This window comes from Columba livia, chromosome 8, assembly GCF_036013475.1.
Source record: "Columba livia isolate bColLiv1 breed racing homer chromosome 8, bColLiv1.pat.W.v2, whole genome shotgun sequence".
Taxonomy (NCBI): Eukaryota; Metazoa; Chordata; class Aves; order Columbiformes; family Columbidae; genus Columba; species Columba livia.
The window spans coordinates 9,970,717-9,985,321 of NC_088609.1; the positions used below are offsets into that span (position 1 = coordinate 9,970,717).

The following is a 14,605-nucleotide window of genomic DNA, read 5'->3' on the forward strand; positions in this document are numbered from 1 at the left end:
TCTGCCACCGTGTGAGTTGTCAGGGGACAGCTCTGAAATTACAGAGAAAAGACCAAGCGAGTTTTAATCTTAACTACAAAAGCCAACGCTGCTGCTTCTCTCACAAAAGTGCTGTCACCAGCTCTGGGGAGGTCACCACCGACAATCACACCTGACACTCTCACATGCGGCATTCGCTGGGGTGTTTATTCCCTTTATGCACCGTGCAATTCCACAGAAATACCCATGTGTTTCGAAAGCAGAGGTAAGTTTGGCAATTTTTTGTCAAACCAATTGATTCTACGCAAATTGAGCCTGTAAACATGGAGAAGGGGAAGCTCATGTTCGTACTTCATCTGTGAAATGACTTCAGCACAGTTTCCCTTCTGACTTAGTTTTTGATGCCATTCCTTAAGTCAGGTAAGAACTTTTACCACGTGTTTGCTTTTGGTCTGGAGGGAGAACTGTAGACTCTGTGATACGACCTCTGAACACTGGTATGCAATCTGTGCAAATTCTCCTTTTACAGTAAGAATTTTTAAAAACTACATTTGTAAAGGCCAGGGACGTTCCTGCGTTATCATCACAAACATTACCATAAAATACAGAGTAATTTTATAGGTTCTTAAGATGAAAACAGAAACCTCAAACAACGTATTAACGTAGTAAAGGCACAGAAGCCTTTCAGCACTCTGAGGGATCCCCACGCTTGGTCAGCACTTTGTCCCCGCACTGATATTCCCGTTTCTGAACTTGGATGAGATGAGAGATTAGCCAAAGCGGTCACCACGGTTACAAATGTCAAATAATCTGACTCAGTTTAACAGACAATGAAAGTCAGCCAGTCAAGAAAACAAAACAAAACATAAATCTGAGGTTTATTGCTAAAAAATTAATGTGACTAAGGTTCCAATATTACCTGCAGTGGCAGAAGCACTCCCTTGCTATCAATACACAGGTAACAGTCTGTTCTGCACAGCGGTTTCTTGAGCTTTTAGTTGTTTCTTCACCCCAACTGGATGAATAGTTCTGCCTTTTATGTTTGCACCATTTGCCATGAAGACACATCAGACCCCGCAGATTTTGCCAATTCCTGTAAGCGGTACCACAGACACTTACCAGGACTCTCTAAAATACCCCAGACAAAACAAGGGGGGCAGATTACAGCTAGGATGTTCTTTCAGAAATATTATATCAAAAAGCTGCAAATTAAGTCACGAATACCGCACAGGGAGGAAATCTATAGCTCTTCTCTGGAATAACAAGCTGAAAGCCATTAAATAAATATTGTTGTGGCAGCATCAAGTACAGATCAAGAATCAAATAAACTGTAAACCAATGCACTACTTCAAAAAATTTTGGTCTTAAATGAACCAAGTTCTTCATTTATTTAAAGCAAAATATTTTTTCACTGAGATGAATCATCTTTAACTAAAAATACCGTTGACACGACTGTTTATGCACCACTCTGTACGTGACTCCATTATCTTACTGCGGCTTCCTGCAGACCGAGGGCATTGAAAAACCTCAGGAGAAAAAAGCTGAGGATTTTTAATAATGTAGTAAATGCCACCACAGGAGGGCACAGTGTGTTTTGCAGAGCTTTGCTCCCTGCTCATGTCTCATTCCTCTGAACAAAGGCCTTTGCGGTTTTGCCATCTGATGTTTAAGGACCAGCATATAAAATACGTTTTTCTGCTTTTATCGGTGAATCACGATTAATTGCAACAACTGTCACCTGCTCTTTCAGGGGTATCTGTAAACGTGTGAGTCACCACTTATATCTTTGCATTCAGAACCATACACGAAACAAATCTGATGAAGGCCTAGACAAGAAGCTTCTTGGCAATATATGCAAAACAATGTCACATGGCACTATTTTAAATACAGGTTTAGGCATTTCAGTCAACATTGAGGGACATTTTCTGTGGGGGCTGAAATATTTGAGTGCTGATCCTTGCAAAATTCACTCTGCGGAGAAGCTACTCGAGAAAATAGCAGCAAGGAAACTAGTTTAAGCTTCAAAATGGTTTTGTTTGTTTGTTTTTGTTGGGGGTTTTGTTTTGTTTGGGTTTGGGGGGATTGTTTATTGGTTTGCTTTGGTTTGGTTTTTTACTCTGGAATTTCTATCCCACCTCCTTTTTTTTTTTCCTGTGGACTTTTTAATTAGCACTGTTCCTATGTTAAAAGGTTCCTAAAAGCGCCTGTAACTCTCACATCGTCTCACAAGCAGCAACACTTTGAAAACACCGCAAAACCAGTTTATTGCCTTTTAATAACAGCCTCGCTGTTCTTACATTTTCTTCAAACACATGTCGATACACAGACAGGATATGTCCATCTGAAACAGCTGAAGTTTTTGCAGACTCTCTGTACTTTATTACTTACTAAATGTCATATAATCATAGGATAGTTTGCATTGGAAAAGACCTTCAAAGTTCATCTATTCCAACCATGTCCTTTCCGGCCTGATTCTGCAGTTCGGGTGCTGACTGTTTTACTACCACACAAAACTTGTGTTTTATTTTAAACACATGATTTATAAGGTCATGCCATTCCTTTCAATAACAGTCATAAGCCATTTGAAGCACTAACTGCTCAGTTGAAGTGCCTAAACGCTTTCTAATTAAGTTTATCTTTAGGATATTAAAACTGATTTGATTTTTCCCCCCCTTCCATACCTCATCCTGTCCCTGGGCTGCTTTACTCAGTTCACTATTGTTAGTCATGCCATAACCTTCTAGAAATTACTGCTTGTTGCCTTTCAGCGACTTCATTAAAATGCATTCCTGCCAGAAAGCTCTTTACCATACATATTAATAAGGCTTCGTAGCGATAATTAAGCAATGACTAATATGTTGGTGAATGTAAGTATCCAGCATAGGCAGGAGAAAGAATTTGTAGGTAAATTGTGTATGTTATTTAAAAGTCTTGACAATTATAATTGAGATTTGCTGAGCTATACTAATTTAAAATAATATCTTTTTTCCCTTTTAGACTTAAAGCAGATAGAACTGTCTTTGATTCTCTGCTGCTTTGTACCAAGAACCTCAGTGCAGGTGGAGCTGTGGGTGCAAGGGATGGGAATGTGTTGCTGGTAACAAACTATTGAAGAAAACCCCCAGTTCGATCCCTTATGAAGTTTGCAGCCTGTTTGGGGCATTCGTGGTGGTGGTCGCTGCTGATTTCAGCTCATGTCTTCTCTCCTTCCATGGTGTGACCAGGACTGTCTTCTCCCAACGGTCTGAGAGACTTGTAAAGAGCTGAAGATGAGAGACAAAAGACACTTTGCAGCTTTACATGGATCTTTTGCATTTCCTGTGGGATTTTATGTGAATTTTTATGCTGTCTGTGGTACAGGTGATAACGGGGAAGGAAAGAGTGGTGACAGAAAGTCATGTAAAGCAGGAGAATACATTTGAGGAGGTCTGAACTTCCGACAGGTGGTGTTGACAGTGAACAGGCTGGTGCTCGGCTTGCCAAAGGAGCAATTGCTGGTGCAAATGCTTTAATGTGCATTTAAAGTGAGATTTGGGCTTCCCGTTTGTTTGTTCATTTTTTAAGTGGACCCGAATATAATTTCCCTGGAGTCATAAGATTTTTTTTTAGTACTCTGCTCTATGAATATATCAGGGGGATTACTGTTCAATTATACTTTTCACGCTTCTTATTTAATTTTCCATAACGAAGTGTTGGACTTCCATAAGAGACATTATCTCTAAACTGCTAGTGTTGCATAGCAGTTTCATTTTATGTGATCTTAATTTGCAGAAGTTTTTTTAAATACCTTTGGCAGTTAGTGTATTGGCTTGTATTATTTTACAGGTTTTCTGGTAAATAGAATCTGTGCCCACAATCAGAACATGCTGCAAGTAGTACTGGCTGCTTTTACTCTGGCTTAAGAGGGGATTAAACGTTCTCATGAAAGCTGAACACTGCTTGCTCAGAATAAGGAAAAAGAAACACTCTTCATTGCATTTCAGCCTCCACAAGTATCCGAGTGAATGTTTATCATGAAGAGAAGGCATCAGTCATCCTTTTTTTGTACTGGGAGGCAGCCTGGTATAAATAACAAATCCTGTAATTAGGAGCCAATAGATGCTAATTGACTTATGTTAGTCCGCAGGCTGAAATCCAGCCTTTTCTCTTGTCGTGGCACGGAGCATCCTTTGTTTAATGAACACTGAGGGGAAATTGAGTGAGGTAAGGAAAAAAATAGCACTTCTGAATGAACGCAGCCTTGTGCAAGTGTTTGAAGTTGTTATTTTACGTGCTTATTTTAGCAACTTTTGAGCGGAGCATTTAGGATATATAGAGTAGCATTTAGGAAAAATGTTAATGTGGCTGCTGTGCCATTTAGGGAACGTTGGAGCCTTGGGTGAAGTTTTTACTCAACTTAATTTAGAAACTTGCTGGAGTGCACCGGATGCTGGGGAAACCAGAACACACTTTTTGGATTGTCAGACCAAAGGCAGGAAGGTTCCCACAGAGCCCTCCTCCTTGTGTAGCTTCTGTTTCTTATTTCCATTTTGTTTTTTAATACCCAAGAGCTTTTAGTGGTGTCCTGACAATTGTGGCCTGGAAATAAGTCTAAATTGAAGCAGGTTTTGGTTGTTTCCTTAAAAGTGCTAACAGGCTCAGACAGTCCCCCAGCATTTTTCAGGGCTTACATCATTCTGAAGTAGATCCAATTGATTCAAAACAAATTTTCGCCTCAGACTCTGCCCCTCTTCTAGAAATTTTAGGAGACCAAACTCCTGGGAGAGATGAGAGGGGATGAGGGAGAGATATGACAGTGACAGGCTGCTCCGTGGCAGTTGGGTTTGGCATTTGTCTCTTGCCACGAAGAGCTTACAAAATGGTGAATAATCACATAATAATTACAATTGTGGAAACAGAGCTCATTTGGGTAAGAGAAGGAGTGTGTCCGCTTGCTTACGTTAACAAAAAATGGAAGTTTCTGATTTGTCTTACTCCTGCAAAAAAAGCACAGAACAAAAAGAGCAGAATCATATTCTACTTAAGGCATAATCCGATGTGCGTACAATTCCTCACTGCAGGACCAGAGTTCTGAATCGCACTGACACAAGCTGAAGAGAACAGAATTTGATTCTGAGAATCCAGGTCACTGGTGGCGATAACAAGCCAGAAGAAAAACAAAAAATGAAATTACTTTCGTGGGTTGAAATGGCAAAGCTGGGAAATCACCTGTTGGTTTTACCTTTGCCCTTTCTTGAAATCACTGAACGGCTTCTGAAGAGCTGTTTTACAGTTCTGATATGCAACAGCTATCTGAAGATCTGATGCTTTCTTCATTTTAAAGGCCTAATCGAGTCTTCTGAAATCATCTGAAAGCTTTTTGCTGGTTAGACAAGATGGACATTCAGCTGCACATCGTTATATGTTACTTGCTGGTATTTTATTCTAGGAAAGTGCTGATTGATTTTCTTTTTTCTCCTGTTTGGCGATGAGTGGTGACACCAAAGCCTCAGCCTGTGTTCCGCTGTCCAGAGTCCCTTGAACATGGTTTTGTAAGGCCATTTCTAGCTACTAATCGGTGACTGGATGTGGTCAGGGTAGTTAGATAAACATACAGAGGAAGGGGATGAATCACTAAGTAAATATAATATCGATGCTGTAGGAACTGCTGTTACGTACAGCACATTTGTGGCAGATGTGACGTATTTGTTTTCTGTTGTCAGGAAAATGTTACTTGAAAGCTGAATCAAGTCTAAATGTCTAGTTCCCAATCTGCAGACCCACACCTTCCTGGTGCAGATGTTGTCTCTGTTTAGACTCTTAACCAGCTATCAGCTTTTAACATACCCCTCGTCTTTTTACATATCCCCTTAGAATTCAATCCCCTCATCTGAGGTCACACCAGAGAAGTTTCCATTGCTGTAAATGTCAATGTAGTTGGCGTCATTAAAAGTCCCAAAAGTAGATGGTCTGTGTTAATGTAAAAAGACATTTATGCCAGTGAAACAGCATTATAGTTATTAGTGGGGCATGTTGGCAGTTTCTGTTGGCAATTTATGCAACCATGCAACACAGGAAAGGATAAAAATACCATTTACTGTGATTTGCATGCCACAGAAAGGACAGAGTGCTATAGTACCAAAAATCACAAAGAAAAGCCCTGCAAGTAGTTTTCTGTCTCCTCTTTTGCACTTTTGTAGGATGTTGGTGGATACACGAAACCTTCTTGAAGAGCTTTACACTGCTCGGGGGTGCTGGGGCTGGGACACCCCTATATTCAGCAGTCCCAGGTCCCTCTGTCGGCAGATGGAGCTGCCAGGGAAGAGGAACTGAGGCAGAACGGTCGATGGCAACATTTGTCTGCAAACAGGTAAAGGCTTTATTTGTTCCTGTTTACACTGTTGAGGATTTAACCATTAGAAAGGCTTAATTACAAGACAAATTAGATGTTTCATCACCCTGTTGTGAGATGAGAAGCGTGCACACACATATATATATATATATACACAATGTATACACAATGCTAATTTGATTTCTCCAATCCCCCAGTGTTTATTATTTGTAATGAAAAATCTTTGTTCAGAAGAAAGAGAGATCAAAATTCTTTTTCCATTTATTTTATCTTCCCCTCATGTGTGTTCATGCACATACGTGCACCTAATTCACAATTTCCAGATCCAAACGCCCAGTCCTGCTCTGCCGCAGCAGGGTCCTCGGTCTGCAGCAAACCTGGGTAGTTCTCAGGTCACAGAAGACATTTTCTGAAGACAAAAAACTCACGTCTGAGCTTTGAACCCTGCAAAATTGTCCATGATTTGTGGAATATCTCTATCTTGAGTTCTGGTGCAAAGTTTCAGCAAGGAACTGAATATTAAGCAACGATACATGGAAGATTACATAAGATATTGCCAGACAATTGCGGTGATACCATAAAATCCCTCTCCACTTACTGCTTTCCTGATCCACTTGGCATGGAACATTTTCTTGACTTCTACTTACTATTATCATAAAAACCACAGGGGTTTCTTCTTGCTGCTACTTGTTTTGTCAAAGATCCAGTAACTGGTAACTCATGAATTAACATTTTGCAGAAGAACAGAGAGAGCACCAGCAAGGATGAGAAGTTGTGTTCTGAAAAGTCGCTTTAGCATTTCAATCTATGGCAAGCGCCAGGGCTAGAAACCCACCATCTTTAAGAAATAGTGGCTTACACATCAAATAGCTGACATTTCTCCTGCCAATACCCACCTATTTGAATACTCACAACTGAAATGGAAACATGATGAAAAATTGATAGTCATCGCAGATCCTTTGATGCGACGCTTATGTTTTTGTAGATCTTTGCAGCAGATTCGGTTGTTGTCTTCAGACTGGAATTGTTTTATACTTGCTTTGAGTGCACTCCCTTGCAATATTATATCATGGTACACTGCTTTAGGTTTAGTTATCAGTTGACATGTTTAGCTTAGTTTGGTGCACTACAAATTAAGTATATGGTTTATGACATTGATTGTGAAATATAGTGAAAAAGTAACCACGTCAGGAAAATAATTTTTAAAAAATCAGTCTCAAAACACCCTGTAAAATCTTAAGGTACATTTTAAAAAATTGATGGAAAGGTTTTGAATTCTCCAGCCTCCTGTGGGTTACCCCTGCCACACTGGGTAGTGAATTACTTGGATCATCTTCTCACTCATATCCTTGACTTAATCGATCTGTAGTGTGAGAAACATTTACTGAACCCCTGCAGGCAGCCTAAAAAAATATAATAAAGCCTTCTTGAAACTTCCAAGTCATTGGATAGGTCTTTTGATTCAAAATCTTTTTGAACTAGGGTCACCTGTGGTTCCTTTGCAGCTCTCAGCCTCGCTGGTGCATAAAGAAGTTCTTCAGATTTCACCCATTTTGTCTGACAAGATCCTTTTTTCAGCACTCATCCTTCATGACCACAATTTAACCATTTAAGGTAACAAAAAACACCTAGCAGTGGGCTCTCAGTTCTAACAGAGTCAATTTCAGCTGGTGGCGTTAGTAATAAAAAAGAGAACACAGGTTTTCGAATCAGGAGGAGCCTGGTACTTTTAAGAAGTTATTCTGGATAACTGAACGAGCAGTACTAAATAAATTGAAGGAAATTTAAATTTTGCCCCTGCCAGATTACTTTAATCCAACATTTATGGCAACACTGTAAAGTCGGGACTGTCAGAGGAAGAGCTCTGAGACTGAGACTTGTTGCAAACAGAGAACTTTGCTTGCAATGTTCATGGAGAGGATATTATAGAAAGCCAAGAAGCCACGCGCGGTTAGCAGAGCGAATTTCTCCACAAAAACCCCAAAGAGATTTCCAGTTGCAATGTTTTTAGCTTTGAAAATAGAATCCAGCTTTTTCATTTTTAGGTCTCTGACCATTATCCTCTGGTCTCAGCAGAACAGCAGCAGTGTATTTTGCAGTTTCATTAATGCCAGAATAGCAATCAGCTGCCACAGGAGCAGCTATCGCATCAGGATTTGTTATACCAGCACTGCAGCAGAATTCTCGTTCTTCAGAATTCAGGAGCAACGTTTGAAAAGGTAAAAGAAAAATAGTGAAAAATATTATATAATCTGAATCTAAAACACCCTTCACCCTTCACAGCAAAGATTAAGGCAAAAGTGCAAGCTGCTGGCTGGGCTGAGTAATTAATCCTCAGAGGATGGCTTACTCAATTAGTCTGCTTTGTCTTGTCTGTACGTAGATTTGAGTTATAACAGTATTTGCAATGAGGAATTTTCATTTGTTTCCTTGCTACAATGTGATCACAAGTTATCTGCTGTGAATTCCTTCAGTGCAATATTCAGGACTGTGTATTTCATATTTATAATTGGCCAAATAATCCAGATGCCACTTTCTGTTTTCTTCGTGATTACTCGTTAATTGTGTTTATCACATTTTTATATGTAAATGTAATATCTAAATATTCTCAGAGTTATCATACTAGATTTAGAAACAGGCACAAAACAATAACAAAACTAGAGTTAAAAAAAACCTTGCAACATTTGCTGATTTACGAATGACAGAGATTACTCGCTATGTGTCAATCACACGGGTGGGAAAAGCAGATCACCTGCCACATTTCCTTCCTCTGGATCTTGAAAACAGAAACTGGAGCTGACTGAAGGGCACACTGAAAGAAAATGGGTTTCCCTTTCAGAGAAACTTATTTGAGGAAACAAAAAGATGTGAAGCTTTGTGTATGCTTAGAAACTCTTTTAATCTTTATTATGAGCATCCAAGACCTTACAGTTTTCTCAAGCATCAGGAGGATACAGCAATGTCATTTTATAACAAGGCCTGTATAGTTACAGTTGGAATTCACAGGCATGTTTTCACAGAATCCCTTGGTACCTGTTTAATCAGCTGGATCCTGAGTGACTCTGCTAAGATTTGGGTTGGTTTCTGAAGCAGAACATGGCATTCCACCATTTTGCCTCTGTTAGGTCTCTTTTTTACAATGACACTTTAATCTGAAATTTAATTATTGGCCAGCCTGGGAAGAATCATAAAATCATAGAGCTGGAAGGGACCACAAGGACCATCGAGTCCAACTCCTGTCCCTGCACAGGACAACCCCAAAATTCAAGAGCAGGGGGGAGCCAGGGCAGAGGGCTTGGGGGGGGCTGCCCAGGGCTGGGCTGGATAGCCCATCTTCATCCTTCATCACCCCTCTCAGCTTGCAGCTAAGCTGCCTTTGTGCTCCCAAAACCTTGGCTTAACCATCATTTATGCCTTTTCTTGCATCTTGTCGCATTACATCACTTCTCCACTGCCCGTTGGTTATTTGCTCTCTCTATCACCTCCCCCTGGGGGGGCTCAGAGAAACCAGCAGATCTCCCCCAGCAGAGTCACGAATCCTGAGCCCAATTCATTCATGCACAGCGGGGTGCCCGGGGATTAATGGGAGGGGGAATGCTGTGAATTCCCCCGCGTTCCTGCTCTCCCAGTGGCGGGAATGCTGCCAGATGGACTTGGATGCCAGGGATGGACCGGCCCCTACCCGGAGCTCCAGTGCCGGCTCCCTCTGCCAGGGTAGACGCAGGAGGACCCCAAGTTCAAGTGCACCTCACTCTTCCAGCTCTCAAGCTGGTTTTAGCAGTTACCAAATTCTCTAGGACAAAAATTAGAACGGAGGTATTTTTGAATGTTACACCAAAGCATCACAGAAACTGGGGGCGGGAGAATTAATTGACAGCTCATCTTCTTGCCACTTCAGAGTTCTCTTTCTGATCTTAAATTTCCTAAACTAGGTTTCTCTGATGTAACAGAGAAGCTATTCTTAAGGAGCTTTTTACAGAGAATTCTGTTTTCTCTAGGGTGTCATCATTCAGTTACAGCTTATTGTTGTAGCTCTCCGCAGTGGTAAAATACCCACTGATAGCTCTGAATTTTTCCTTTTTTTCCCCACAGAATCCCGCTGTATCTATTGACCATCTTCTGTTCTCCAGCCCCCCAGCACTGTCCGTCTGTACTGTTGAATAGCTGTGATCATCCACAGGAGTCACAGGGTGGGAGCCCGTGGTTTTTATTGTAGAATATTCATCAGAAGAGCGCTCCACAGCATTGCAAACACCAAACCAGTGTCAGAAACACTGTGACAAATGAATGCTAGACCAGCACAGCACGAAGCAGAGGCACAGACCAGAAAACCAGGCACTCGTTAGGTCTGTGGTGTGATTGGAAACGTGTCCCTCCATGTTTCCTTCATCAGACAGTGATCCCTTGTAATCCCCCCATCGCAGGCAGAGCCTGTGGCTGCCCAGCACAGCCGTTTTCTGTGCAATAATGATGGTCTGGGAAACGTGGTCAGGAAGGGGAAAAAATTGAAAACTGCTACTTTTAAGACAATTGAAGTTTAAGGGCCAGCCTGTGCCAAGACTAAGCAGAAATGCAGCAAAAACAAATGTGCTATGTGTTACAAAGATGAGAATAAATTTATTTTAATATAATTTATAATACTATTAATTAACTTTGTGAGTACATATGATTTTAAGTAGTAGCATACTCACGGTCAAAGTCTTTATTTAGAAATCTGAGATTTGAGAGTTGGTTTACATCTTAACACATATAATTCCGAAAATCATAATTCCCTTTCATTGATGTTTGCCATTCTGCAAGTATTTTTTCTTTCTTTCTTTGGTGTGAAAGGCCATTTCAGGCCCAGCTCAGCCCATGTCTTTGCAGAACAGGGCATCTACCGCTGGGCCGTGCAGGCAGTTGTGCCAGGGTGACATAAGGCTGGGGACAAGCCGGTGGGGATGGGGAAGGGGCTGTTGTACCTGAAGCCAGTGCTGCCATTAAAAACTCCCATGAAATGCAGTGAGGGAGGTGGAAAAATGAGCATGGGGATGAAGATGAATGACATTGGGGGAAGAAATCCTTAAATCAGCATTGCCACTGGAAAAATAATAATTTTATGCATTTCTACTGTATCCTCAGTGTCCTCGGGCTCCTGAATTTTGGATGTGAAGAGCTGAATAGGCTTATTTGCTATTCAGTACCTTTATGTGGTTTTCTGTGATTCTCGGTATAGATTTATCTTGTACACGCATATGTGAAAATCTGTTATTTTAGTTACTGCTTTCCTTTCCAACCTAAAGCTTGTATTCCTACTAGTGAAGACTTGCTGGAGACTAAGCAGGCATTGTTTAAACACTTCCCGTGTGGCTCCGCTGGGATACTCCAATCTGTATTGCTAAAGAGGAAAAATAAAAAGATTAATCATTCTTGGTGGGTTTATTTTAGAATACTTGATTCTGACAGCGAAGGCAATTTGTGTGGCTTAACTGTGATGCAGACACTTTCCTCCTGTTGTTTGAGTCATACTCGCTTATTTTATCCAGGTTTAACTCTCTGAAAGGTCAATCTTAGTTTAGTAATTGGGGTTTTGGGGGTTTGGTGGGAACAACCTAGCTCCAAATAGTTAACCTGAGCAGCGTGTCATTCAAGGAAGAAGAAAATAACTCCCCCATTTCTCTCTTTTCCTCCTAGATCCCTGCAGTTCCCAAGCCTGAGGGTCTCGGTGCCCCCTGCCCAGCTGCTTCCCCTTCCCGAGAGACGGGGGACGAGCAGGACGTGTCTGAACTCCTCCTGTGCAGGAGAGCTGAGCTGGGGGTAATAATTTACTGCAGATACAGACCGACAATAAATTCGTACGCCCCCAAGAGTCTGGAAGGCACAGAGGAGGAGCAGTGACTCAGTTCTGAGTCATAGAGCCTCCCCGGGTTTATCCTGGATGATGTACTGCGCGCACCACTCCTTCATCTGGGCTGTCTCGAAAGGACAACCGAGCCCTCCACAGCCCTGAATATAATTGTGGAAAAATAAATGTTAGCTAGGAGCAATCATTCCTTGGCAGCAGCAGACATTATGATGTTTTGTAAGATATTCCCTGTATCAGGTCAGTATTTTGATAAGAAATGGTGAAAAACAAGCGCAGGGCGGGTTGGTTTGGCTGCCCAGTCAGTCTGCAGTCAGGAGGTGTCAGGTCACCCCTTGGTAGGAGTTATGGGATCTGCTTTGGGAGGGTATCGGGGATCAGCCAGAGATCCCAGCATTGTTCCAGCCGTGGGCAGCCACACAGCAGCAGAGACCACGCTTATTGTGCTTTTTCTTTCTCCTCCGTTTCTTCTGAAGGTTCTTTCCGCGTTGTTTGGTGCCTGGAGCTGTGCGGATCTCCCGCCCGCCATGGCTGTGCTCGGCCCTGCCCTTCTCCTCAGCACCAGTTCCTCACGGCCAGGGAGGACGGAGATTTCAGACCTGTGTCACAAACAAGGCGTCCCATAATCCAAACCATCTGGGTCTGCATGGGTCCTTTTGAATTGCGTGGAAACCACCGCTGGAGGATACCAGTGGTACCAGAAGCTTTCTCAGTCAAATAAAGCTCATGTGAGGGATTTGAACAGTCCTGCGCTCAGTCATGGGATGTACGAGGTGATGGGAGGAGAGGTATCCAGAAAACCTTGCAGTTTTCTGTGGCTCCAATGTAACGACAGCCCTGGTACCACACAGCATATAGGAAACGTAAAGCTACTTCAAAGTCATGATCCCTGTTTTTTGCCAAAGTACAAGAGCAGAGGGGCTGAAAATCTGTAGCTTAGATTTCAACAAAATCTGTTCTGATGCGGGAGCAGTTCTGCTGTGTAACCTCATCTGGGTGTTCCTGCTCCGGTGGGGGGATTGGACTGCATGAGCTTTCAAGGTCCCTTCCAACCCCTGGCATTCTGTGATTCTGTGATAATTCCTCATGACCTTGCAAGACAGCTTGCAGCATGTTTCCATCCCAGAGCTGTGGCTGCTTTTGTCTTACCAAGCACCCAAATCAAGATTTGAACTCATGTTGATAAAGTATTTTGGTTGAGGGCATTTTAATCTCCTTGCAGTGCTGAGTACTCCCAGCTGGCAGAATAGCTGTGCCAGTTGGACTGTGGACTGTTTGTTGTCAATTTTCAAGGATTTTTCTTTTTACGGATCGCAGGTACACAAAGACTTCGTGTGTGAGCTGATGAACAATCTCAAAGGAGGAGGTTTTATTCCCTCTTTTTTTCTACCTTTCCTTTAGTCCAAGCCTTATGGTTCCACTTCCACCCTATTATTCAAAGTGTAGCACTCATTAGACCTTTTGGTGAGCTGATTTAACTCCCCGTCTGGCAAGAAACTATTAGCTTTGCGAGATAAAAAGTGTGTTTTCTGCTTGGTGAGCAGCTGGAGGGGCCCAACAAGCAGCAGAGCCAGCACATGATGAGCCTCAGGAATGCACGGCTGTGAGGAGCAGGAACGGTTCCTCCTCCGGTAGGAGCACAGAGCTGTCAGATCAGTTCTCCCTGTCTCCTGTAACTTCACCCTGAACCTCCCACCGTGTTCCAAATTCGAACGGTCAACAGGTTCAACAGTCTCCAGGACAGTGGTGCAGGGTGAGGGGAACAACAAGATAAAAACAACCACCAAATGGGCTGTGAGAGTTCTTATTTCTCCTTGTCTGCCTAACTAGACCTCCTTTGGCCTATTATATCTATTTCCCTGTGCAAGTTTCGTGAATAATGTATCTTAAGTATGTTAAATGTCAGATATTTTGGCAGAGGTCTGTCTTAATGACAGTTTCGCTTTAAATATGATGAATGTCCACTGCAAAAAACTAATTTTCCTTCTTTCTGCTGACTGAGACAGTTATTGATGACAGTTTCAGAAGATGAAGCCTTCAGTCGCTAAATGGTGATAACCATTAAAAATGCATGTAAAGAAATAAATTACCCTTATTCCCATTTCTTTTGCACACATCAAATGTGGTATAGAATGAGAGGTTGGGGTTAAAGATTAGTGCTAAGTTTGATCTGGGAAAATCTAGTGAACTGACACCACGCTGAATCATACAGTACCACCAGTACTGAATATACCTGGACAGAAATGTAAAATTCATTAGAAACATCATTGCACAAGAAGGAATATTTCTTCCTGTGACTTTCCTATCTTTCTATTGTCTGGAGTCCCGTTTCATAAGCAATTCTTGCTTCCAGCTGTGTGAGCAGCAGTCCTCATTGCACATTCGTGGGCACTTCTGATCAGCCTGATGCCCTGAGGCGGTAACAAGCCCTCAGAAAAAAAAAAATACAAGGA

At 42.0% G+C, this 14,605-nt stretch overlaps 1 long non-coding RNA gene across 1 annotated transcript; it reads left to right on the top strand.

The window, feature by feature from the left end:
- Window positions 1-6,112: 6,112 nt before the first annotated feature.
- On the top strand, window positions 6,113-14,303 carry LOC110361150 (uncharacterized). The gene is made up of 3 exons (XR_010474152.1): window positions 6,113-6,328; window positions 11,984-12,106; window positions 12,629-14,303. It is a non-coding gene; the product is annotated as an uncharacterized LOC110361150 (long non-coding RNA).
- Window positions 14,304-14,605: the final 302 nt, after the last annotated feature.